General features: G+C 40.9%; 1 protein-coding gene across 1 annotated transcript in view; it reads right to left on the bottom strand.

Annotated features, from left to right (window-relative positions):
• LOC308370906 (transmembrane protein 198-like) overlaps positions 1-21199 on the bottom strand; it is a 30332-nt gene extending 9133 nt beyond the window's left edge. The window contains exon 1 of the mRNA XM_080845641.1: positions 20865-21199. The gene's annotated coding sequence lies outside the window, so the exon portion shown is untranslated. The remainder of the gene's footprint in view (positions 1-20864) is intronic.
• Between the last annotated feature and the right edge of the window lie 3195 nt (positions 21200-24394).

Below are 24394 nucleotides of genomic sequence, written 5' to 3' on the forward strand. Positions count from 1 at the left end.
GTGGGGATCAAACTGCCTTATAATAATGGCAATTCTAGTTTCAAGCATTTACATGCTCAGGACCAGTAATAAAATCTCAGTAACAAGTAATAAACCCTTATTAAGATAAGTAAGGACTGAAACGCTTGAAGCAAGTGAAATGTCCTAACACTAAAAATGCCTGTAACAAGTACTAACTTGTCAGACAAAAAACAAGCATACATTGCCTTGATTAAAGATATTTTATCTTACTAAGATTTCACTTTTTGCAGTGTGTGGGTGATTCACCAGCTGCCTACAACAAGCTGCTAACTGTTATGTACGGCATGTCTATGGTTAGAGCATGAGACGCTCAACCACTCAGTGTCATGAGATCAGGCTCAACTTCCAGGCAAAAGATACACTGATCAGACATTGCACTATTAGAAAATCTAGAATCTCTTTTTGAGTGTTAAAATGTTGACGGATGAGACTTTCATAGAATCTTTTGAAAGTTCTTCCTCTCGGTGAGGATTCTTCAGAAGTGGAAGGAGCTATAATGCTCATTATAGGATTCTTCACCAAGCACAACCTATAATCTACAACATTTATCTCTGAAAGTATAATGAAACACAGCAAAGGAAAGAGTCAGCTACATGTAGATGAGATTCAGATATACTGGCCTGCCCTAAAGCACACAACAGGTTTAAGAGAGCATTCAACCATTTCTCAGAATTCTCTTGACAATAATCACCATACCAGGAAGCTTTGCCTTGAATATAAACCATCCACAAAAGAACCTCGTCTTCCTTCAGGGCTGCACCATCATCTTCATACCAAAGATCCCGTTCCACAAAAACAAAGGAACTAGTAATTACTGCTGTGGGCGTGTGAGGATCATATAGAACCGAACAAAAAACCTTTCCCCCAATTTACTATTGGTGCCACACAACCTCACGAGACCCTACACTGCAAAAAATGAGCTTTCAAAAACAAGAAAAAATAGTAATAAAATGATGCAAATATTGCTTAAAATAAGCTAAATTATCTGCCAACAGAACAGGAAGATTTGGCTTACTAAGAGTTTCAAAAACAAGTTAAAATAGCTAGCCTCAAAGATCCCAAATATATCTTAAAACTAGTGTGGCCAGACTAAGAATTATTTTCTCAAAATGTAGGAAATTGTGCTGAAATTTGCCAAATGTTAGCACCATACTCTTGAAATGAGGCTATATAAGCCAATTTATCTCGAAATCAGTACAACTACACCTAAAACAAGTATACATGCCTACATTTAAAAAAAATAAGAATTATTTCCTCGAAATGTAGAAAAATTTGCTTGTATTCAGCAAATGACAGCAACATCATCTTGAATTGAGGCTATATGCTAGGCAATTTAACTTGAAATAAGTTCAGCTTCTCTAAAAACAAGTGCATTTGCCTAAAAACAAAAAAAAATAAGAATTATTTTCTCGAAATGTAGAAGAATTTGTCTGTATTCAGCAAATTATAGGAACATCATCTTGAAATAAGTTCAGCTTCTCTAAAATCAAGTGCATTTGCCTAAAAACAAAAAAATATAAGAATTATTTTCTCGAAATGTAGAAAAATGTGTCTGTATTCAGCAAATGATATCAACATCATCTTGAATTGAGGCTATATGCTAGGCAATTTAACTTGAAATAAGTTCAGCTTCTCTAAAAACAAGTGCATTTGCCTAAAAACTAAAAAAAATTAAGAATTATTTTCTCGAAATGTAGAAGAATTTGTCTGTATTCAGCAAATGATAGCAACATCATCTTGAAATAAGTTCAGCTTCTCTAAAAACAAGTGCATTTGCCTAAAAACTAAAAAAATTAAGAATTCTTTTCTCGAAATGTAGAAAAATGTGTCTGTATTCAGCAAATGATAGCAACATCATCTTGAATTGAGGCTATATGCTGGGCAGTTTATCTTGAAATAAGTTCAGCTTCTCTAAGAACAAGTGCATTTGCCTTAAAACTAAAAAAATTAAGAATTATTTTCTCGAAAAGTAGAAAAATGTGCCTATATTCAGCAAATAATAGCACCATCATCTTGGAATAAGGCTGTATGTTAGACAATGTATCTTGAAATCAGTAAAGCTATACTTAAAACAAGTACATTTGCCTAGATACCAAAAGAATTATTTTCTCAATATCTAGGACAATTTGCTTAAATTCAGCTATTTTGTTATTTCATTTATTAGCTTCATTTTTGGGCTTTTGTGCATGTAATCAGATAGGACAGTAGTGCGATACAGGATGCTAGCTGGAGGGAGGGATTGAGAAATTACCGCAAGTTGGACTCGAACCTGAACTCTTACCTGTAGCCCCATCAGACCCATTCGTGGTGCAGGGTTGCTACTGCGTGTGCCACAGCTCCTTCCCTAAAACATTCATCTGTTAAGGATATTGGCATTTTTTTTTGAGAGATTTGAAGTCAATGCAAATGTGCAATTGATCATTGAAATAATATAGATTTTGCAGATAGCACAAAGAATGCTTCAAATATTTTTTTATTAGTAACTTCAACCTAGACACGGTTGCTATGGTATAAACAGCTGCAAATGCTATCTGCACAATCTCTATTATCTCAATGATCAATTGCACATATGCATTGACTTAAAAACTCTCCAAAACAAATAACAATATCCTCAAGAGATGACTGCTTTAAGGTTGGAGCTGTGGTGCAAGCGGCAGCAACCCTGCACCATGAATGGGTCTGATGGGGACACAGGGAAGAGATCAGGTTCGAGGCCGACTTGCAGTCGTTTCTCAATCTCTCCCCCCAGCTAGCTTCCTGTCTCTCTCTACTGTCCTATCCGATTAAAGGCAAAAAGCCCCAAAATTAAGCTTAAAAAAATATTTGTCCTAGATATTGAGAAAATATTTCTTACAGTATCTAGGCAAATGTACTTGTTTTTAGTGTACCTTTACTGATTTCAAGATAAATTGCCTAGCATGCAGACTCATTTCAAAAGGATGTTGCTAGCATTTGCTGAATATAAGCACCTTCCCCTCTATATTGAGATAATAATTCTTAAATATTTTTGGCATCTAGGCCAATGCTCTTGATTTTAGTGTAGCTTGACTGATTTCAAGATGAATTGCCTAGCATGCACATTCATTTCAAAAGCATGTTGCAAGCATTTGCTGAATATAAGCACCTTCCCCTCTATATTGAGATAATAATTCTGAAATATTTTTGGTATCTAGGCAAATGTACTTGTTTTAAGTGTAGCTGTACTGATTTCAAGATAAATTGCCTAGCATGTAGACTCATTTCAAGATGATAGTACCTGCATTTGCAGAATATAAGCAACTTTTTCTTCATTTTGAGAAAATCATTCTTATATTTGTTTTGGTATCTAGGCAAATATACTTGTTTTGAGTGTAGTTTGACTTGTTTTAAGAAAAATTGCCTTGCATGTAGACTCATTTCAAGATGATAGTACCTGCATTTGCAGAATATAAGCAACTTTTTCTACATTTTGAGAAAATAATTCTTATATTTTTTGGGTATCTAGGCAAATATACTTGTTTTGAGTGTAGTTTGACTTATTTCAAGAAAAATGTTCTAGCATGCAGACTCATTTCAAGATGATGCTACTAGCATTTGCTGAATACAGGCACATTTTTCTCCATTTTGAGACAAAAATTCTTATATTTTTTTGGTATCTAGGCAAATATACTTGTTTTGAGTGTAGTTTGACTTATTTCAAGAAAAATGTTCTAGCATGCAGACTCATTTCAAGATGATGCTACTAGCATTTGCTGAATACAGGCACATTTTTCTCCATTTTGAGACAAAAATTCTTATATTTTTTTGGTATCTAGGCAAATATACTTGTTTTGAGTGTAGTTTGACTTATTTCAAGAAAAATGTTCTAGCATGTAGACTCATTTCAAGATGATGCTACTAGCATTTGCTGAATACAGGCACATTTTTCTCCATTTTGAGACAAAAATTCTTATATTTTTTTGGTATCTAGGCAAATATACTTGTTTTGAGAGTAGTTTGACTTATTTCAAGAAAAATGTTCTAGCATGTAGACTCATTTCAAGATGATGCTACTAGCATTTGCTGAATACAGGCACATTTTTCTCCATTTTGAGACAAAAATTCTTATATTTTTTTGGTATCTAGGCAAATATACTTGTTTTGAGTGTAGTTTGGCTTATTTTAAGAAAAATTGCCTAGCATCTAGACTCATTTCAAGATGATAGTACCTGCATTTGCAGAATATAAGCAACTTTTTCTACATTTTGAGAAAATAATTCTTATATTTTTTTTGGTATCAAGGCAAATTTACTTTTTTTTAGTGTAGTTTGACTTATTTCAAGAAAAATTTCCTAGCATGTAGACTCATTTCAAGATGACGCTGCAAGCATTTGCTTAATATAAGCACATTTTCCTTCATTTTGAGAAAATAATTCTTATATTTTTTTTGGTATCTAGGCAAATATACTTGTTTTGAGTGTAGTTTGGCTTATTTTAAGAAAAATTGCCTATCATGTACACTCATTTCAAGATGATGTTACTAGCATTTGCTGAATATAAGAACATTTTTCTACATATTGAGAAAATAATTCTTAATAATTTTTTATTTTTAAACATTTGTTGTTGATCGTAGGGTGTTTTGTTTTCAATATCCACCATTTCAAGATGATATATTTTGGTCGAAACATCATGGCTAATCAAGTCATGGTCCCACACTTTGCACAGGCCACTGAGTTGGTTGCTGAGAAGCTGGTTGATTATACCTCTTATTACACAATCAGCAGCAAGAGCCAAACTTGGGTCCAAGTAAAATAACACCTTGGGGATGTAAAAGAATTGCACAACAGTTCAAATGACTCGTAGTGTGTTCCCCAGATATCACATGGCATTTGTATGGCCAGTTAATGTAATGGCAACCGTTACATTGCAAATGCGATGTGCTCACTCACTTGATCCTGCTTAAGGATGATAATGTCTGTTCTTAAAGCAAAAGTTTAGCATAGTTAAATACTGTCTTTGCACTGTATAGTATTTTGTCTACATGAATACATAATTGCTGTGCTTTATATACAGTATGTATGTAATATACAGTATATGTAGAGATGAGAATGATAAAATGCTTGAAATAAGAAAATCTGACTTTGACAAAGCAGTTTTGTACTTGTCAGTGGGGATAAAACTGCCTTATAATAATGCTATTCTAGTTTCAAGCATTAACATGCTCAGAACCAATAATAAAATCTCAGTAACAAGTAATAAACCCTTATTAAGATAATGTAGGACAGAAACGCTTGAAGCAAGTGAAATGTTCTAACACAAAAAATGCCTGTAAGAAGAAATAACTTGTCAGACAAAAAACAAGCATATATTGCCTTGATTAAAGATATTTTATCATGCTAAGATTTCACTTTTTGCAGTGTACAGATGGCGCCCAGTAGGGCTGGGCGATATGGAAAAAAACATATATCACGATATGGATTATTTTATATCACGATAGCGATATATATCACGATATGCCCTCTTGCTTTACTGGATAGGGGTGTACTTAAAAGTGTGATCCATCACGACCTGTACCATAATTACGCAGATTGTACTGAACGTTTCCATTGAATCTTTAAATAGTAAGATTAAAACAAAGTGCATGACATTTAGTCCAGTGCTTGTGACTTTTAGTGGTTCTTTAATGTAGGCCTACTTTCAGAAGATAAATCAAGTTTAATTTAATTAAAAAACTTTCTTTTCAATGTTTGTTCATATGCTATAGCAATAATGATGAGAAAAACATTTTCTTATATGGCCACGTATAAAAATAAGAAAATTAAGAAGTTGGCCATTACACATACGCCCCATTGAACGCTTCAGCCCGTTGGTGCAACAGTGAAGATGGTCCTGTAAACAAACTCAAGTAAACGATGGAGCTGCGTTTTATCTGGATAAAAAGCATATTAGCGTTTACATTTCCCAACCAATTTCATTTGTATCTTCAAGGGTTTATGATCTACGTGGAGTACCAAAAAAAACCTCCATGCTACTTAGAATCTAGATAGTTAAGCTATAAACGCCAAAGACATATACACATATGCTATGTCTATGATAATCGCTGCTAGATGCTCACTGTTCTTGTGCTCCCACAGCTCCTTCACTTTTGAAATACTGAAAAGAAATCTAAACTAACGAAAAAGTGCATCTTAAACTACAACTATTTGACCATCATTGAGAAAAATGGAACAGAATCTGCTAATAAATGGCTACACTTGTATTATACTCGTATTATACGGCTCTCCAAAATGTTCAAAAAAGTTCCGTTGATTTGAATGGGCCACCCCAGCATTTGCACGTCTGTAATGTCTTGATTTTCACTGCTGCAATAAAGTAATGACGCTGTCATTAGCAATGGGTGTCGATGCCCAATTGTATAACAGCGGCTGTGGTAACAGGTACACCTTCCTGCAGCGCGTCCATTACTCATTTTTTTTTAAAACCAGAATTAAATTTCGTGGGCTCTCACCGTCAATCATGTCGCAAGCGTATGATGCAAAGCAGCGTAATGTAAAGCGGTGTCGTGTCGCAAAACCACGTTCTCTAAAATGTATCTTAATATTCTTTTTTTTTTACAGTTGTATAAACTTAGAGTTTGCATAATAAGAAAAGCAAAATGTTATATTAGGATGTGAAATTGTATTAAAATGTATATTAGCTGTAATAGTGAAAAAATAAGTTTATCACGATAGAAACGATAGAGGAGAAAGGTCACGATAGACACGTTTCTATCGTCCTCACGATATATATCGTCATATCGCCCAGCCCTAGCGCCCAGCCATGCCAGGCTGTTTTACTGCCTACGGTGATGAAATTCCTGTTCCTGGGACTCCACGGGTGTGCCACAGCGACACTTCAAAGTGCCTGAGGCAGCATGTGGTCTACCGCGACCCCGCCACCTCTGCTTTGCTCTCTTCAAAGAGGGTGTGAAACCTGCCAGCCAACTGCGACTTTTCCCCTGGGTGTTCAGGTGACCGTGCATGTTTACCCATTTAACTTTAAATACACAGCACACAGTACCCTGTACATCGCATGTAGGCGTACAACACACAATACACTCTACTGTGCACTACATGAAGTGGTGGAAAATGTAACTACCACATCAGCAAGACTGGCCCACTGAGAAAATGTGGACCTGCTAAAGGAAACATATTTTAAGGAAGAAGCGAAAAAAAGTTTAAAAAAAACATACAGTAACAACATGGTGCCATGGAAACCCCCAGGAAAACATACTGTCTACTGCGATCTCCTGACCTAGGGTGACCCAGAATAACTGGGACATACCAAACATATGGGTTATAGGTGTATAGGAACAATAACATTTAAATAGATATTTAAACCTCTCAAGGATGGTAGCTGAAGTCATATTCACCATTTGCAAAGAGTAATTTTCTTCCAAATATTTACCTACTGATATGACTCAAAAGGAACAACATATATAGAGAGCTATATTCTAAAATCTCCCATTTCTTCTATTGAAATGCCTGTATATCAAGGATTTACAGAAGTTTCACAAACATTATGTCAATGGCACCTTTCCACCGAAATAGGCTATTCTGAGTCAGTCACTGGTAGTTCACAATTCAAAATGCATAGCCAGGTGGTGCTCTGTTTATCACTAAAGCTCAGGCCCTTTCCTGGTGTTCATTTTCACCATGTTGTGTTTGGAAAAACCTATTTTCATTCATTCTCTTACTCCATAAACACCTCTTTTCCCCCCAAAACAATGGGGCAAACTGATGCCTTAGAAACCTGTGATTAACTAAACCCAGTTGGAACTGGCTGCATTTGAAAAACATGGACAAAGGACTAAACGGTCAAGTTCTGTGTGGAGCTGCGGAGAGCTGTTGTGGATTAGGGGGTTGAGGGAAGGGTTAAATCTGCTCCCTATGTGTTGCTGGGAGGGGGAGGTACAGGCTGGGGATAAGGGTGGCCTCCTTCTCTCTCTCTCTCTCCCTTTCTCTCTCCCTCCCCGATTTTGCTGGAAAGCCTCGCTAATGATCTCACCCCCTTCACGATCCGATTACAACAAACTCACGTTTTCAGGACAGGAGAAAAACAGTCAGGCTCTGGTCTCCCTCTCTGTTTCCCCCTCTCCTCTTTCTTTCTGCCTCTTTTTTTTACCACTCTGTCCCACATTAAATGTGACACCGTGTAAAACATCACTCAAGACTTTCTCTCGAAGTAAAGCTATTGCCTAATCTCTCTCTCTGTTTCTCCTAAAACAGGCCAAGACTATACGTTACGACTCTGAGCAGTATGCTTAAGCGCTGGTCGCCGTGAGTCGACGGGGAAGGAATGAGAGCCTGTTTGGAAAGTCGCTTAATTGTTCCTTCATCCCCCCCTCCCCTTCGCATACGGAGAGAGAGAATGGCCAAGTCAATCCTGACTCCTCTGGTTCCTGTCGGGTCTCCAGTGGACTCTGGCCTCTGTTCTATCCCCCTGTTCTGCTCTGTCTGCCCAGCCCACACGGATCCAATGGTAATGACCTGGCCATATGAAAGCTCTGGAGTCCCCTGTGTATGTGTGTATGTGAGCCTTCTCAATGTGTCTGAGAGGAAAAACAGTGGGCAATAGTGGCATTAAATCTGACTGAAATGTGATATATTCTTGGTTCTGCGCACGCATACACACACACATGCCTGAGTAACACACAAAGACTTGGACCATGGGAAGAATCACAAAGACAGACATATGAATAGCATAGCGTCCATCCAACGACACACATGTAAATTGCATACGAAGCTCACAAATAATTCATGTGCGCACACAATCCTCACAAAGAAACTTTCATCCTGCCGTCACCCACTTCTGTCAAGTCTTAGTCCTAACATGTCTCACAAAGGCCAGCTGTGTGTGTGTGTGTGTGTGTGTGTTGGTCAGTGTAGTCTGTGCGTTTGTGTTAGGAGTCCGTCGATGGTAGTATGTCCGAGTGTGTATGTGAGTGCGAATGCCTGTGTGAGTATGCATGTGTGTGTGTGTGAGAGAGAGCCAGAGATTATGTGCTGAGAAAGTGTGTGTGCATGACTAAGAGAGAATAGATCCTTTATGGGGCTGCACAAAGACTCAGAGCCCCTGCCTTGACCTCTTCTGCATCAGAACAGCAGCCTTAGTGGGAGAGAAAGACGATCGAGCATAAATTGTGTGTGTGAGGGTGTGTGGCAACACGCCTGTAGGAGTGTATATGTGTATGTGTCTGTGTTTGTTGTGTGAGTGGTCCGCATAAAAATTGCATGAGTGCCTTCAAATGGCCGTAAGTGTTAACTGGTTTACATAGTTTCCTGCAGACTGCACGTTGCTTGGTTCCAGTATCCAGTGTAAATGTGTGAGTAAGTGTGTGTGTGTGTGCACAGCCTATTTGTGCAACATATGTGCGTATGTTTTTGGAAAATAGCACAATGCCAGAACCACCATATCTCGCTCTCTCTCTCTTTACCTCACTCGCTCTTGTGCTACAAAGGACATGACATTTTTCCATGTCTTGCCTCAGAGAATTTTGGCATGGACCAGTAAGCCATGGCTCGGATGTAACTAGTCCAGAGGCGGCTCTGGCAAAGGGACTCTAAGCCGCTCCCAGGGGATGCCTGTTGTTTACCCCGAGGGAGCAGTCTGTATTATGCCCCATTAAGCAGGGCCTGGGTTTGTGTCTGCATTGGGTGCTCTGATGACAGAGTGATAAGACTTACCAGCAGCCCATTGCTCAGTAGCCCCATGTCATGCTGTGTGAACATCATCAAGCAGATTACGGTGTTTGTGTGTGGCAAAATTATATTGTGATTTGTTAAAAAGTGTAAAGGTTTATGCGTTCACTTCGCTGTTATATTCATGATTGTGGTCACTGACTCCAAACTCTCAGTCATCTGAACCAAATAATAAAATAGTGTATTGTCATCAGTCTCGGAATTGGTAATGTAGAAAGGCTGATATATTACCACAAACATCGAATATGTCAGGTCTGTGCTCTGTCTCTTTGCTGTTTCTTAGTTCATTTCCCTTGTGTTGTCACGTGTTCTTTGGTTTTGTGTTTGTTTACCTTTGTTTCCTTGTGTCTGACTCCTTATGCTCCTGCCCTTCATTGTCTCACTTCTCAATCTCACTTCCACGCCACAAAGGACAGCAGGCTAAGTCTAGGACAAGACCAGGTCCAGGTTTTTAACATAGCTGATACAGTGCCACCTCATTCCCTGGCCAGCAGGCCGTGATGAACAGCTGACAGCTGGGCCTGGGTTGAGGCCTCAGGGCCTCCAGCACTGCCTGGACTGAAGCATGACAGGACCCTGAATGATTCTGACCCTATGGCCTCATGGGTGACACAGTAGGGAGATAAATGGGTGTTACTAGCTTGTGCTTACCAGGTTACAGAGCTAAGCAAGTGGCCGAGACACGATTGTTCATTTGTTTCAGCAAAAGTGTGCCACGTGCGTTTTCCATTGGTAGTCGACATTGCGGTTCTCAGTACTTGCGTAAAATAGACCTTTGGCCTATTTTCTCTCCGCCTCGTTGACGATGCAACAGTCACTTGTCATTTTGTATTTGTTGATACAACAGACACTTTCAGCCAACACACACTAGGCCTTTGAGAAGAGTGAAGTCATGCAGTGTCCCCATCTACTGACATGATTAGGAATGACCAGTTGACCCTGTCAAGTGTCATATTGGAAAGAGCATCAAGTTAACTCATGGTAAAGTATGTACGTAGCAATGATTGTCCCAGAAACAGTAGCATTGATGGAGTGCTGGAAGATGACCACCAGTGGGACTCCACACTCTTGTACATGATCAGGCAAGACCCTACACGTGGGAACGCTGCCCTGATTGTTCTGCTGTAACTTACAGGACACAGCTGAGGGTGAGGTCAGGTCAGGCTTTAGCTGTCTACCATGACTGAACTTGCATCCCACCGTGACCTCCTCAAAGCCCATACCAGAGAGAGGACAGCTGGACAGGCAGGGCAGGTTGGGTTGGGCCCAGAGTTTCAGCATAGCTAATGTGGCAGTGTGGGATTAGGGTGGGATGGGGTGTGTGGAATTCTGATGGAACTCAGAACCACAGGAACCCCAGGCAGCTGGCCATCTCCTAACATCACCCTCTCCAGCTGTTCCCCCCGAGCCAGCTGGTACTCCGTGAAGGGCATCAGTGTGTGTGTGTGCTGTTTGTGCATTTGTGTGCGTTTCTCTATTACAAACATCCATGGCATCTAGAAATCAAAGCTCTGTTACATCTGTGCCTTTTGCTTATTCAGACAAGCAGTATGGAAGCTTCATAATATGACCTCACGCTAACAAGGCATAAACACAAACCTCACACTCACGCACAACATAAACTAACCAATCTGTCAAAGCTTTAGTTATGCTCTATCTTTTATGGCCATATCCCAAATATCCCCAAGGCACTCATATTCTTGTATTCGTGTCACACAATCAAAACAAACTATTATGTCCAAACATGTGCAAGTTACAAGTCCTATGTAAACATGGTCTGGAATGTGTCTAGAAAGGTTTAGGCCTTCTTCAGATTCAAGCGACTTCGGATTGATGACTACATATGTAATCAATATCTTTCGTTCTTATCCAGGAAATACACCTTAAACAGGAACAGTCTGTTAATCTGTTCTTCATACTATGTCAAGTGTAGTAGTTTTAGTTTTGTTTAAATCCCTAATTTGCTGCTTTGTACATCGTACCATATATAGAGCAGAATGGACGACATACTGTAAGTCATGGAACGAACGCCATAAAGCCCTTCCTCTCCGTTTACATTTGTAGTATAGCTACTAGGCTACTACCATGAAATCCACATATAGGGAAGGTTTAACTTTCACCAAAAAGGTTATGGGCATTGACATGTGAAACGAGAATTCCCCACCCACAATATCTGACGTAAAAGCCAGCACAATCCACTACTTCATGTGGCATTATCTTGAACTGGTTCTAATTCTGTGACCCTTCTTGATCCTATGCAAGGCGGGAAAATGTGACCTCTGACACATCATCTCCTATAAACCGCACCCCCAGCCTCTGTCCCCTCTCCATGGGAAGCACAGTTCCAGCGAACAGGAAGTGAGGCTCAATCGCATTAGGCTGCCACGCTATGACCTTTGCCCTCATGGCCAGGAAGCAGGAAGTGAAGGAACAGCACAGGAAGTGAAAGAAGAGAGCCTACGTCACAAACATGTTTCTGACTCACGCTTTTTATGTCACGCTTTTAAACCACACAATGTAACACTCCCGATTGCTGTCAGTAATTAGGCTAGAACAATTATGGATACTGCGCAACAGGCTGAAACAAGGTCCTATAGGTGAAACTGCTCAACGCAAAGATCAAGTGCGTTTCAGAGTGCTTTTTAAAAAAACATCCTCGCACCCTTTTGTTAAGACATTCTCTAATTGGGAACGTATTCTCAAAGTGGGAAATTGAGCTTCTCCCACCGGTAGATGTCAACAACAAGAGGAAGAATAAGAGTAAACTGATATAATTAAAAGAAAATTTCAAAATGCATTTGATGAAAATGTACAACCAGTGTATGGAGTGTGCCAAGCATTACAAGACTATTGCAAATTCAGGAATGCAGTACTCATATACCCTGATGTTGAGTGGAGCTTCAGGGCCCCCTAAAGATTGTGGATTCATTTCAAATGACATACACACTAACACAAACACTCTATATGGAAGAATACGCCCAACCTAGGGATATTCCAGAAACGTCTCTTTGTCTCGGGCGTGACCTCTCAACTGCAAACATTAACACTGAATCCACTGCCATAATAAACGGCGCAGAGCCACGTGTTAGCTTCGGGATTATTCACCCGCTAACGCAGTCCCAACAGCACTAAGGGGCAGAGCTGGGGCAGCCACTTTGGCCAGACTGGGTCAGTTCTTTGGTGGTTCTGGTGGTCCGTGTGCTATTCGGGCAGGGCCATGCCGTGACACGCAGAGCGGCGGCGGCACTGCTGGGAGTGTTGTTTGTGACGAACCCTCTGGATCTGATCAATAGGGCTCTCTGTCTCTGATCAGCGGTGGAGGGGCGGAGGGGGGGGATGAGTGAATAGACAGGAAAAAGGTTCTCATACAGCCAAAAATCTGGCACAATGAGATGAAGGGCTCCCTTAGAATAAAAGGCAATCAGTGTGTGTCAGTTAGTGTATAGTGTGTGTGTGAGCGTGTGATGGCCAATCATTTTCTATAATGCTACAACAAACACGTACACGTAGTCTCTCACATACATTTTCTAAAACAATGTAGAGCAATACTAATAATATTGGTGGCTTGTCTGTGCATGTGCATCTGGTCTTTAAACAAAGTCCTTTTCAGTGAATTCTTTTCACAGTACAGTAAGTCACTTTACTTGCTTAAACAAAGTCCTTAAACCGAGATCTTGTGATGACAAAGAGCTTCCACAACATCTTTCAATGTCCCTCTTTTTTCCAGTCTGTGTTTTTTTTCTCTCTCTCTCTCTCTCTCTCTCTCTCTCCTGGCCTCTCAAAAAACACTTTGTTCATCTGAGAGCGAATGAGGAAAAACCTGCAGCGTTTTTGGCAAGCCCTCTTATCCACTCCGTTTGAAACCCCCACCACCCTCACGACACAACCGACTCCCACCCTCACAATTCAGGGCTCTGCCCGGACCCAAAAGAGAGAAGCAACCTCCGTCAAAGTCTGAACTGTCTACTGGCCTTTCTGCCTTCAAATGAGTACCACTCGCACTGTGGCGGAGAAAAGGGAAGAAAAGAGTGGGTCAGAGAGGGGGGGGGGGATTTTAGAACTTAGAACCCCCCCGTAGCAGCAAACTGCATCTTAGTGTCAAACAACTCCACAACATTGGCCCTTATCCTCTTACAGTGTGCATATTGGGATGATTATAAAATGCCATATTATCCATGAACATATGCCTGCTTAGAAGGCTTTAGAGGATTTGTAAGACCTTAGTAGCTCATATGACCATCACCAGCCACACAGAGACTGTATTCAGATATTCAATAGAACAGCTTATGCGATGTCCAAATGTGTGACACATATGTTGCATGGTACAGTGGTTGGCAGATGCTATTGAGAGTGCAATAATGTACAAGGCCACGAATTGTATGGCACATATTTGAAATCAAGCGTATTTCTGCACTTGGGTGGGAGTTTACAGATGGGAGAGGGATGTGTCATTTAGGGATTCATTGGTGCTTGTGTTCTTCCCAAACCATGCCACAGAGGCCCTTAACTCTCCACGCCTGCCTCTGTGAAAAGCTCCACACAATGGAGCCCTTTCTGTTTGGACATTACATGGCGAGCTCCTTACTGAGAGAGAGTGAGAAACAGAGAGAGGGTGAGAGAGTGAGAGAGAGAGAAAGAAAGAGGGACAGAGAGAAAGAGGGAGAGAGAAAGAAAGAGGGAAAGAGAGAGAAAAAGGGAGAGAGAGAAAGAGTGAGTGTGGGTGAGGACAAAGAGAGAGAGAACATGGAAAACACAAAGTAAAGTATTCCTAATGTACAGCCACACTCATACTGACATACTACGAAGACCTCAAAATACATAAAATAAAGTATACACCTTCACAATAGGCCTACTATATCTGTGCAAATGCCCACACAAACACACTCACACATAAAGTAACCTTGACTCCCACGAAGGCTGTCTCTGGGTCTAAGCCACTTCCAGGTCAAGTCTGTCATTTGAGGTAATTTATAGCTCCTTGAAGGGAATCCCAGCCTCAAATAAAGGCCTATCACCCAGACCATAATACATCTCTGCCACTCCTCTCTATCATTCTCTGTGTAGAACTCATACAGGAGCTTCAGCCTCTCCTAGTCCTGCTGCTAACACCTCCTCACACTCCAGAGAGGCTATTTCCAGGAGCTTAAATGAGGGGGTATAGTTAAGGAGTGGCGCTAGTCAAAAAATATACAGTAAAACTCCCTGATTCCCTTTGGCGGAGAGTCTATCTAGGCAGTCTTTTCTCATGCATTCCAAAGCTCATGTACAGTAAATGGTCAGCTTGCACACATAGTCTGCTTCCAAAAAGAGTCAGGCCTGGTTATTGAAATAAACTAGATGTTTAAACCAAATATTGTGAGTACAGGCATGTGTTTCATTGTAATAAGAAACATGGAAATGACCCACCCACTAAGAATGATATCTGAGAGCCATGAATGGTAACATGAAGGCATGAATGTCAATATGTATCTTGAGGCACAAAGATAATCTTTTAGAAAGAGAATTTTAACTGTATTAGAGATGCCAGCAATAAGGACCTTTCTGGAAAATTCTGGCAATCAACTTCAGGTTTTTACATTTTTCAGTGACGAACCTCTTGGAAGTGTATGGAACAGTGTATGACCTTCAGGATTTTAAATAATCCATGAAGATCCTGAATACCATCAATGTATCTAAAATGGATTATCTTACCAGTGTCATTACAATTCTAGTATTTTAGTCTGTGCAGAGTTTGATTAAAGTTGTTTTCAAGACGTCATACAATTACTTTGCTGTGAAATATGTGCTACAGTATTGGCCAATTCATCTATTTTTCAGTATAATCTCAGCAAGAGATCCGCAGCCTTAAGGGCCTTATATAGTACACAAAACGGTCGTGTCGGATGGTTGGACAGTGGGCGGGCGGCCGGATAGTACGTACTAGTTAGCATTTGTGTCCCTTTATAGTACTCCAACGGCTGTGGGTGCTGAAAACAATTCTCTTCCACAACAGTAGGGGGAGTAACGGTTTAAGTCCCGAAAGACAAGCTACCCCATGACGTCTTTGTGCGATGGAAATCGTTAGTTGGCTTTGCCTCTCCTCCACAACAGTCAATTTCTACTCTCCCACCAGCTGCCACTACTCAAATGCAACAGGTGTCAGATACACAATATTGTGACTGTGTCTAATGCTATATAGACACCTGATAGGGCAAACGTATCTTTATCAAGGGAGAATGCGGGGGAGTAAAATGCTCCCGAAGTAGATTACATGTTTTTAACTTCGGGGTTAATTCCCTTTCGTCTACTGCTGGCTAGTTAATACATAGCCTACAGACAGCCGGAAAGGTTAATACACAGAATGAAATAGCTACACATTACACACTATGTTTTAATAAAACCCACGTTACTCACATACTGGTTAACACTGTTTGTTACAGCACATAAACGTTTGTCGCTACATCCAAACTGCGTCACCGTTGTCCCTCCCTGTATCTGCTCCAGCCGCACCATTTTACTTGCAATGTGAATCATTGCCATTTGTTGCACCTTAATCATTGCCATTTGTTGCACCTTAATCATTTTCTACAAACATGATATGCGGTGTAGTAAACTGAGACTCTATTCACTACTGCACAAAAACTAGACACGTTTGCAACGTTTGAAATGAAGTAGGTAAAACAACGTTCGCCAATATCTCCGTAAGGGAGATGGGTTGTGTGCTCAAATGTCCTGGGATCAAAGAAATTCATGTATTCATGTGCAGACTAAAAATCACGTCTCAGGATTTCTGCGCAAGCACGTTATTTCGGGTGTCTCAACTGTAACTAATACCACTGTCATATAATTATGAGTTCAGTAAAATACGGAGCAAACACAGTTTTCTACCGTTGTTGAAACACATCTTTAATTGCCGTCGCTCATGCTGGTTCTCTGGCAGTAGGCTACTTGGGCCGGCTCATGTATTGTGATATACAGGGAATAGTTTTCAAGGAAAGGATCTGCGCCTTTGACAGTGGCTGTTATGCATATATGGATATAGCTAAAGGTAATGAAACAGGAAACGCTAGGTCCAGAAATGTTAGTTTCCGGAGTTGATGTCGTATGGAAATGAGGTTGTAGTGTGCCAATCACGGCCAAGGAGTATCCGTCGCCATGAGCGGACCGACAGAAATTTTTGCGGGGACACGGAGAGCTGTCCGACGTCTCTGGAGAGCACGGAGAGGGCGTTTCAGCTACCGGAGAAGGCGTTTCACTTACCTGAAGGCGTTCCTATGTGCCCAAAAACGTGTCGTACGGAGTAGCATAAAAATGCCTTTAGCCTTGAGAGCTTTTCCCTGCATATGAGGCAGCTATCCAACATGTAAGATAATCTATTCTTAGAACCTGGTCTGGTATATCATGGGGCCTACATCATGTAACATATTCATAACCTACACCCTTCCTGATATCTTTCTTGACCTCATTCTAGCAACAATATGTTTGCTGTATTACTGGCTATCTTCCATCAATGTCAATTAAAGAAGACTATGACAAGACTATACATGTTTCTGTTGGTGAAAATCTCTCACTTCCCAAAACCTGAAGTTACAACAAAGGGGAGCCTTTCAAAAATGGTGTCAGGTAGGCCTATCTATGTAGATCTGGGATTCAGGTTTAATCCCAGTCACTCGGCAAGGACTCAGTGAAGGGATCGGGAAAAGTGTGCCCAAGCCTAGGAGGTGCGAAGCAGCATACCGGCAAGACTTGGAATGATAATCTGTCTTTGTGGAAAAAGGTCTGAACCAAGAGCCGGGCGACAGGGGCAGGATGAAAGGGCCAGGGTGGGCAGAAACAGGATACAGAGGGATAGAGCGAGCTGGGCCGGGCGCATTGTACAGACCAGCACTTTTACACAGAGCACTCCTTGTTTCTCTCAGAGGCACCAGCCTCTGCCAAGGAGGGCATACCACACTGAGCTGCTCTCTGATCAGTCTCACGGTTGGTGCACACAAGCATGGCTACGCTTAATAATTTCAGCCTCGAACAGAGGATTCAGTCCTGACTTCGTTTTTGGGGTCCCTGTAAATCACTTATAGCAATGTAGTGAATACAGTTATAAGACTCTGAGCCTTGAGGTCAATAGTACATGGTGGGGAAAAGAAAAAAACGGCAGGAGGAGTAATTCGGTTGGTAGGTTACATTTTCCTCTGATAAAAATCAGCTCTGCACAAAGCCTTTAGTCAATTTTGATGAATGGGAGAGACAGTCATATGCCATACAAAGGTCAAGGATATGCTGATTAGTGTAAGAGGTCGGGGGTTTAAGGGGTCGATTGCATTGAGACGCTGAGTCTGCAATGAACAACTCGACAATTCATGGAATCTTCAAACCAAACATCCAAAGCCTTAAGGAGATGGCAATTCTGACAGTGAGCAACAGACAGCCATGCCATGCCCTTATAGAGCGTCCTAGCCTCATCCTCACCCCAACTAGTATATATACAGCTGTTTTCAGTATGCAACTTCAGAGACTCCTTTCTTGAGGACCTAAACCCTGCCCATCCTCCAAATCTTGCATAAAAGTCCAGGTTAGAAAAGACAATCTAGCCCAGCTCTTGACGCTAAGCAATTTGAACAGTTGTCATTTGTTGATCCATGACAACAGCTTTATAAACAGGCTGATTACCATCATAGCTTCATTTTTGAGCATTCTGAGCAAATGATTCATAATGTCAGTTGATAAGTACTGATTGGTTATCTTCAAAATATTTTTTTGCTGAGGTTACGAATTCCTAAAACTGCTATCCAGACGGACTGCTCTGAGGTTGCCTACATGCAGTGTTCCAAAACAACAGTTAGACACTCAGTGCAGTTACATGATGGCATAACCCCGATTTCGGCCAAAGCCCGACTTCTCTATCCATGGGGGGTTAACTGCGTTAACTCACGGTACATGGCAGAGACAAATCCAGATCTTGGCCGCGTCAGTTCAAATCAAATGTGGAATGTTTACAAGCGTGCATCTGCTACCATTGATTATACAGTAAATAAGTTGTGAAATGAAACAAAAACACATCACAGTTAAAGATGTATTAATTGATTGATTCACATCGATATGAATGGATTACATGACTAACAAGAGGTGGAAAAGTAATATGAAAATATTTATTCAGTGAATTAGCGCGTTCTGTCCAAAACAGTCGCAGTCAACGTTTCAGTTTCAACGTTTCAGTTTCAACGTTTCAGTTCTGTTTCAGTATTTCAAAGTGAATGAGAGGGAACACAAGAACAGTGAGCGTCTAGCAGCGATTATCATATCATAGACATATATGATGCTGTATGTAGATATGTTTATGGGCAGGATCTCAAGCATGCGCAAAAGTTGTTGTTGTCCAGTTGTAATCGAGTTTCGAGAGTTACATGCGCGCGTTGTCCGATTTCCAGTATAATCCGATCACTTATCTGGGGGTGTAAATCTGATTTTAGTTGGACACAAGAAATCTAGATTTGGGGAGTTACATGAATTGGATCATCGATTGAAACCCGCCTACGCTCGAAAACTGGACACATGTAACCGCATTGACTGAATACTGTTGTATGGCAGGTCTGACCAGCATCCGACCTCATAAAAGGTCTACATACATAAAAGTATAATATATCCAGAGCCAGCAATGCAAACTATTTAACCGGTAAGAGTCTAATCCACTGTTCAACTTCAGACTATATGAGGCAAGCAGAAGAATGACTTCATCCCGCAGACTCACTGATCTTGCCCAGCTCTGCTCAGTTCAGCTGAGCTTGGCAAGCTTCAGGCCACATGCAACCTGTGTATCTAATGGATTTGGTTTCTAGAGGCCAGATAAAACTATGGACCACAGCCCAGAGGGGAGATGGTGTTTTGTTGTGTATTTCCCCATCCAAATGTGGACTTCTCTGGAGGGGGAGCGGGGAGAAACAGCTGGATCTCATAGCTTCTTAACTGATTTGACTCAGGCTTTTGACAAGTTAGAGGCTTCCCTCACCTGGTTTCTCACGGACTGAAAAAGAAGGCAGCTGCTGGAAGTCAAGGTCGAAGATAAGAAATAACAGACCAGTCAATTCCACTAGAGAAATGCCTGAGGCAAGGTATAATGACTGCTTCGCCTTGGACCCCCCCCCCCCCCCCCCCCCAAAAAAAAAAAGCCATCCTGTGCCATGATGGAGGATTCGACTGCGCATTGACGTAATTCTCTTTCAGTAGGTCAAAGTGACTTCACTATGAGAGCATACAGAATAGGCCAACCGTTTTTGGCCTCTCATTGACACATACCTCCTTGGATCCTGGCAAAGGGTAGGGTCCTGTCTGAGTTTCCCCAGAGTGCTTAGTCAATGCCATCTGGCCCAAGCCAACTGGGGTTGACAGAGATGAGGGGGTAGTAGGCCTAAGTGTGTTGAGGGGGTGTAACTGGAGAAGCAGTGTGACTTTGCCACAGAGGGGACCCAAGCTATCATTACACCCCCAAAGCAAGGCACCCTCCCACCACCAAACATACATCCACACCAAGTGATTTCAAGTCCTCCCCAGCCAAAGCTTGGGTCTAAAGAAACAGGGACTAAATTAAAACTGATAGTACGTTAAATTATATTTAGTGATTTACGTCAGATGAGGGGGTTGACTGTAGCTGGAAAGGTAGAAATCTCCAGACACTTCAATGCAAATGCAATCTGTCATACATTCCTCAGAAATAGCCTACTGTACACACAAATACATATGCTCAACGTTCCTAACCATAAGTTTTACACCGATGAAGGGTTGTTCAACAGCTGCTTTAGATACGATAACTCACCAGCAAAAAAGGTTCATTTTCACGCAGGGTTCTGTAAGAAAATAACAAACTTAAATAGTAAACGCTAGATTACAGTCTATATCTTGACAGTCTGTCAAATGACTGTTAAACCGCAAGGTTCAACACGTGTTATTAGCTTTAATAGGCTACTACAATACATCATCTTCCTTACTGTTGCTTCTCTGCAGGAAAGACATAAGTGCTTGAAGCACCATCTGAAGTTGGCAAGTTTCAACTTTTAAAACTAGGTCACATAGATTTTCTCCACTCGTTGAAGAGAATATTCTTAATGTTAATATCCTGAATATTTCCACTCAGAATGAGCAGAATGAGAAAGAGAGTAGTTATTTTTGACTTACCGACTCACGTCAGCTTCGTGGGTCTTGTGTTTTCCGTGGGAACTGACAGGCACGGATTTGCGAATAAAGTAGGCTAACAAAAGTTAAGCCAATGCAATAAGCAAGCCAAAAGATGATTGCTGAATTATGTCCATTAAAAAATAGTTTTGACTCAGCCGTTAGCTGGAAAACGCGTACAGTAGGCTACTACAGTTGGCTAGCTTTTGTCCTTTCAAAAAATAACAAAAAGGAGGGAGACTATTGTTTGAGCGTGTCCAGAGTCGCTGAGTGTTTTAATGTTTATTCATAAGTGTCCTTGTTTCCCTGCAGCGTATCTAACTAACGATAGCACAACTAGCCAGTCGGCTAGCTGGTGGTCACGTCTGGAAAAAGTTATCTGGCTCTCAAGCCTTCTCTCTCTCTCCCTCCCTCTCTCTCACTCACTCACTTCTGGTACCCATGGGCTTCTTCCTCTCTTGCCTGTGTGTTGGAGGACTTCTCCACCCTTCCCTCTCCCTCGTCTTGCGACCAGCCAACAGCTGAAAACGTTAGACATCATATCCAAAAGACCATCTGTTATTGTCGGTTGCTTGAAACTAAGAAAAAGGAGGGAGGGAGACCATTTAAACAAGTTCCAAAACAAAAGTAACACAGTTTTTAAAGTAGGAGCAGGAGAGGGCCAATCATGTTGTATTCCTGTTTTATTAAGCTTAATTGCAATCACTGTCATCAAGATTAGCATTAGTTAATAATTGATGAGTCATTAAATATTGATGAGATCAGAAAGAACCTATTATGAGGCTGCTGCTTTCTGCTATTCTCATACGGTGAGTTGAACACAAACAAAGCAAATTACCCTAATAAGAACTGACTAAAAAGCTGTAACACATTAGGATAGGATAGACTAAATGGGGAATAAGGGATGCATTCGCTGTCAGTTTACATCTCAGTTGAGAGAAAGAACCAGGCAACTCTAGCCTACACTAAATCAAAATTAACAAGCGCTTGTCTTGCACAAAAATAAGCAAATAGCCTACAGACAATACAGCCTGCCATTTGTATGGCTGTTTGGACATTTTGATAGGAAAAGGGTGGTCACCCGCCACACGAGCGACATTCAGGAAACAGAATCCTTTTATCTTGGGCATAAGCATTTCCTCCAAGTGAAACAGAATGTGAATTAGAAAGTCAGAATAAGTGTAGCACCTCAGATTCCCTTTCAGATGCACAACAGATAACAGGTCAGACGAAGTCTAAAGGTGAGTCCTGGTTTATGGAAGAATATAGATGGTGTTAGGCTACTATCTGTTATTTTTGCACTATAAACCAAATGAATATGACAACATAATCTAATGGCATGTATCTGTTCTATCTGTAGGTGATGGTATATTTTCAAATAGTAAATACATGAATAAGTAAAATTGACACAGCCAGTTGAGGAGCTTTAGAACTGAAGATAAACCCAGGCTTGAATAGGGGCTAGCATTAGGGAATGCGATTTTACTGATGCCACATTTTGTATTTGGAAAATGCTGTGACCGGCCTGTGCTTGACATCTCACCACTAGAATACACAACCTTTTATTAGGCAGCATTACTAAAGAAATGAATACATTATCAGTCTCGTTGAACTCCTTTGGAAGTGCACCTGTGACATTGCAATTGTCAGTCTCTTCTGTTTATGCTCTTCTATTGATCAAAGGTGTAGTGCATAAGTTACTACATTTTACATACTATTTTGATAAGCTAAATTGCCTTATTTGGCCAATTCTGCTTTATACACACTGTGTTCCACGGCACAAGAATGAATGGAACAGTTAGAACATTTACTTACAATGGCCTGGGATTATTATGTCTACTGCATTCATAGAGCCCTTTTCTCACTTGCCATTTGGCAGCAGTAATCATTTCCTCTTGATTGCAAACACTTGCAGATATGCATGAATTTCATTGGGCTCCATTATTACTATTGCAGCTAGAAAAACATTGTTGAAGCGATGTTAAGGTCAAAGGTTGAGCTGCCAGGGATTCAGGAACTACATTAAATGTATATCTTAACTGTAATGCGCATTGCTGTGTGTAGGGTTGAATTAGCTTCATTCATAAAGGTGTTGTAATGTGTGAGTAATTAAATAGATAGACATGGATTGGCTCTTCATTACTCATATTATTATAAGACTTACTTACATGATGAAGTTTAGTTAAGTATATACTGTGATGCGACTTTACTGTTGATGATTGTTAGAAAGCTGTCTTAGAATACGCTGTAGTATGGACTCCTATTTTGGAGCCTCCAACATGCATCGCTTGTCAACAGTGTTCCTCAGTTCGAGCTTTATTCAGCCTCATTTATACATTGGCTTGGATCATAACATTTGCCCAATGAATTAACGATGTCAGGGTAATTGTTATCAGGCAGGCCGCAACATTCTCTCTCTCTTATCGTCTCTAGTTTATCATGATGTCACTGCAACAATTAGAAAAAGGAGTTCAGAGATAGTTGTTTTTGAAGGTTGGCATAGTGGGGGTGCTGGGTTATGTAAGTAAGCACATGGCTCACATATGTGCACACACAGGCGTGGGTCTACCTAATTACAAGGTTAAATTATGTTAGTCTGTCTGCACAAAGTCTTTGAACTGACAGTAAAACCGGACAGCTTTTCCTCTATGCTTGTGTGTGTCAGCTGCCTATGTGCTGAATGGGTAAGACTGGCGGACACAGACTCTTTGCTCAAGTACCTCATGTAACTGGCCTACTGTAAATTCTTCAAGTTCTCTGTATATGTTCATCTTGAAAAGCATATAAGTAACCTTTCATGTTAGTTTCACTTTGCACCCAGTTTGATTTTTTAATTCTCAGCAATATGTCATGAATGTCAAAAGACTTGTATGACCCACTGGTCTGAAAAGAGATTTGGCAGTGGAGTAGTTGTACTTTTTTTAGCCTATTGTCAGAAATGCAAAGGAGAGCTATCTATAGTGCAGTGAGCCCTTCTATCCATTGTTACTAAACTAGGTCAAGTATGATCGTTTAGGATTCACACGTGCAAAAGCAGTCATACACACATCTTTGCTTATGTTTTCACAGACCCTGACCACTCGTGCTTCCCCACTCAGGCTAACCCCTTGCGGGAGTGGGATTGTGGGATACACGGCTGACCGGACATCGGCGACAGGAAGTGGTTAACTTGCTCCAGATGTGGAGGTTTGGTAGACCACCCCACCACAGCTGGGGAAGGACGTGGGAGTGCCAGCCGTAATTGTAAACAGAAAAGGAGGACCTTTTTATCAGACACTACCCCAACCCCCTTTTTGTCTAGCGGCTTTTCTCCCACATTATCCTCCAAATGAAGCCAAAGGTTGAGGCTTTCAGGATCCTGACCAAGAATTTGCCTTAGCTCATTGTCTTTACAGTTGACTTTATGAAGTGTACTGGTACTTCTGAGAAATTAGTTGAAAAACACATCAGTGAGTATATACCAAGATCTGGTAGTGAATAATTCAAACCAATGTTACGTTGTCATTTTTGAAGAACCTGTGTTCTGTTGTCAT

The sequence above is a fragment of the Sprattus sprattus genome (genome assembly GCF_963457725.1).
Source record: "Sprattus sprattus genome assembly, chromosome: 10".
In the NCBI taxonomy this organism is placed as follows: Eukaryota; Metazoa; Chordata; class Actinopteri; order Clupeiformes; family Clupeidae; genus Sprattus; species Sprattus sprattus.